Here is a 4332-nt window from a genome sequence, read left to right on the forward strand (position 1 = left end):
CTAAATGCCGACCCCACATTTAAACCGATCAAATAGAAACGAAGAAAACTAGGGCCAGAAAGAGCCAAGGCAGTAAATGACGAGGTCAATAAATTGTTAAAAATCGGATCGATTCGCGAGGTCCAATACCCAGACTGGCTCGCTAACCCAGTCGTCGTCAAGAAAAAGAACGGGAAGTGGAGAGTCTGCATTGACTTCACAGACCTAAACAATGCATGTCCAAAAGACAGTTTTCCATTACCTCATATAGATCAATTGGTCGAAGCCACGACTGGACACGAGCTACTCTCCTTCGTGGACGCCTTCTCCGGATACAACCAAATCCTCATGAACCCCGAGGATCAAGAGAAAACGAGCTTCATCACCGAGCGATGAACGTACTGTTATAAAGTAATGCCCTTCGGATTGAAGAAAGCCGGAGCTACCTACCAAAGGTTGGTAAATAAGATGTTCTCCACCAATTAGGTAAAACGATGCAGGTCTACATAGACGACATTCTGGTAAAATCTTCAGTGGCTAACGACCACGTTCTCCAACTCCAAGAATGTTTCAACATTCTCAATAAGTTCGGAATGAAACTAAACCCAACCAAGTGCACGTTTGGAGTGGCGTCTGGAGAATTCCTCGGATACCTCGTGACCAAAAGAGGAATCGAAGCCAATCCTAAACAGATTTCAGCACTCATCGAAACTCTATCCCCGAAGTCGATTAAAGATGTACAAAGACTCACAGGAAAGATCGCTGCATTAAATCGTTTTCTCGAGATCGACGGATCGATGTCTTCCGTTTTACGACCTCCTGAAAGGAAACAAGAAGTTCGAACGGAACGCGGATACAACGCTCTTTGCGAGCTCAAAGCCTGCATAAACGAGCCCCCCATCCTTTCTAAACCCATCCATGGCGAACTCCTATACCTATACGTTGCGACCTCGGAGCACGCGGTAAGTGGAGTACTAGTCCGTGAGTAAAACAATGAACAAAATCCGGTATACTACGTCAGCAGATCTCTCTCTGATGCTGAAACAAGGTATCTTGTAATGGAAAAACTAGCCTTAGCGGTAGTGAACGCCGCACAAAAATTAAGACCGTACTTCCAATCCCACTCGATCATTGTAATGACATCACAACAGTTGTGAACGGTTCTGCATAGCCCGAGCCAATCCGGAAGGCTAGCAAAATGGGCAATCGAGCTCGGAGAGTACGACATCGAATACAAACCTCGAACGAGCTCGAAAGCACAAGTACTAGCAGAATTCATTATCGAGCTTGTTCCAAACGAAACTGATGCTACAGACAAAACCCGGAAATGGAGACTCCATGTTGACGGAGCCTCCTCAAAGCAAGGGTCAGGTATTAGGATACAACTCGAATCCCCAACAGGAGAAATGATCGAGCAGTCTTTCCGTCTAGGCTTAAACGCATCGAACAACGAGGCCGAGTATGAATCCCTGATCGTTGGATTATGACTCCCTCAGAGCATCGGCGCTCGGAAAATAAGCGCCTTCAGCGACTCGCAGCTCGTCACGAGCCAATTCCACGAAGAGTACGAAGCCAAAAACGAAAGGATGGAAGCTTACCTGGCAGTGCTACGCGGGATCGCCCAACAGTTCGACGAATTCGAGCTTACGAGAATTCCGAGGGAAGAAAAACAAGTCAGCAGACGCCCTCGCTGCTTTAGCATCGACGTCGAATCCAACCATAAGAAGGGTAATACCAGTAGAAGGCATATATCAACCCAGTATAGATCTTCCGCGTAGAGGGATCACTAACGACGAAGACAATCTCCCGTTAATTGGAGAAATCGTCACTCGCAGTAGATCTCAGAGGAATACTCATGACCTCGGAGAGGAAGAACTCGGGATTTCACAAAGCGAAAGAAATCCTGACGAATCCTCCCGGAGAACCCGATCAGGCGTCGCCACGAGAGCAACACCTGCTCGTGTAAATCTCGAAGAGGAACCTGATCACGAAATAAACAACGAGCCACACAACGCTTTCCAAAAAGAACTCGAAAGCAGACCAGATTGGAGAATCACAATACACAATTATATCGAAACAGGAGAGCTCCCGGCGGAAAGATGGGAGGCCCAAAAAATAAAAGCCCGAATCTCGCGATATTTCATTATGGAAGGAAAATTATTCAAAAGAACCTTCGGTGAACCATATCTGTTATGTGCATCACCAAAAGAGGCATCAACCATCCTCAAGAAAATATACGACGAATCGTGAGGAAATCACTCGGGCGGACGATCCTTAGCAATCAGATCAAAAAGCACGCTTATTTCTGGCCAACTATAGTCAGCGACAGCGAACAGTTCGCATCAAAGTGCGACAGATGCCAACGACATGCACCCATGATACACCAGCCAACGCAAAAGCTATCAACTATATCGTCACCATACCCATTCATGAAATGGTCCATGGATATAGTGGGACCCTTCGTCTCATCGGGACTGGCACAACTACGATTCATATTAGTAATGACCGACTTCTTTACAAAATGGACCGAAGCTGAAGCATACCAGAATATCACTGGAACTACAGTGACGAGATTCATCTGGAAAAACATTGTGTGTCGGCACAGTCTTCCATACGAAATAGTCACAGATAACGGACCCCAATTCATCTCAAAAGTTATTAAAGATTTCTGCGACAAATGGAAAATCAAGATAAAATTTGCAAGCCCTCGATACCCGAAATGTAGCGGACACGCCGAAGCCGCGAATAAAATGATAGTAAACAAACTAAAAAAGAGACTCGATCTCAAAAATTCTAAATGGAGCGAGGAACTGAATGGCGTGCTTTGGGGATGCCGAACAACGCCCCATACGACAACCCAAGAAACCATGTCTTCCCTCTCATATGGAATCGAGGCAGTAATACCAGATGAGATCGAAGTCCCATCTCAGCAACAAAGGATATGCCCCGATAACATCGAACTAGACGAAGAATTGTTAATCGACCACCTAGACATGATCGAAGAACGACGAGAAAAAGCAGCAGTACGCATACAAAACTACCAGCAAGCAGCAGCCCGCTACTATGATTCGAACGTAAGAAACTGCAGCTTCTCAATCGACGACCTAGTCCTACGAAATGTGTTCGACGGAACAAAAGAAAAAGGCGCTGAAAAACTAGGAACGAGATGGGAAGGTCTTTACAAAATAACGAAAGAAGTACGCGACGGCGTTTACGAGCTGGAAAAATGCAAAATGGGATGCCCTGAATTGAGACCGTGGAACGCTTACAATCTATAGAAATGCTACGAGAATGCCAGTGAGGAATCACCTTGATCACCTGAAGGTAGATCGTTTGGAATAAACCGAGAAGTCCCTTCACTCGGAACCTGTGTCGCACGAGGAGGCATCAAGCTCGATGAACAAAGGTCTCCCAAAATGACCTCCTCCAAACCTCGACGACGAAATCATTGAGCCTTAGAATCAACTCCACCACCAGCATCCGACTCAACCGGGACATGAGACGCCAATTGGTGCTCATGAACCAGAGAAACAACTGACACCGGTGTAGCCAAAAGAATCAGAGATTGAGCCTGAGATCTCGACCTGAGTATCCGTCCTTCCAGGGTTCTCCAAGCTCGCTTCAAGGGTTCGGCATCCGAGGAAGCATCAGAAGGACCCACAGAAGCTTCCGTTCTCTTCACCCCTAAAAAAATCAAGCAGCAGTTGCGCGTCAAATCCACAAAACCATTATAATAGACAAGTAAACGATTTACCTTTCTGATACGCCCAAAATCGGGAAGGATGGCTTTGGCCGGATGTTGGATATGAACCAAGAACTCGAAGGAACTTCTGGAACTGGGATGGATTGAACGGATCGTCAAGAGGTGCGGAATGACTCTTGATATACCAACGATCTAAGGCTAACCACCAAAGAACGGATGTAGTGCGTTGGCTAACCACCAAATAACACACAAAGATGATTGGCTGACCACCAAATCAACAAGCCGGTTCAAACCGATGAACTAGCTAAAGAACTCTCTCCCACTCAGAGAAGAAGAACAAAAATAAACAACCAAATTGATCTGATTTTATTCATGAATGAGACTACATATTAATAGTACTTTGTAGTCAAAGAAATAAATACATTTGTGGGGAAAACAATGCATAGAAAATGAAAATATTGACTAGAATGTGATAAATGAGTCAAAGTGCGGAAACTGATGAAGTCTGGTCAATGTTGGCGAATTTGAGGAAGACTGGTCAAAGAAGACCCTTTGGCTATTGTCCAGGTTCATCTGAACATGCTGGTTCTGTGGCTGCTTGAACGAGGGCTGATCCATGCGGGCTTTCACTCCGGACGTCCACGGGTCGA

This window comes from Raphanus sativus, chromosome 7 (genome assembly GCF_000801105.2).
Source record: "Raphanus sativus cultivar WK10039 chromosome 7, ASM80110v3, whole genome shotgun sequence".
In the NCBI taxonomy this organism is placed as follows: domain Eukaryota; kingdom Viridiplantae; phylum Streptophyta; class Magnoliopsida; order Brassicales; family Brassicaceae; genus Raphanus; species Raphanus sativus.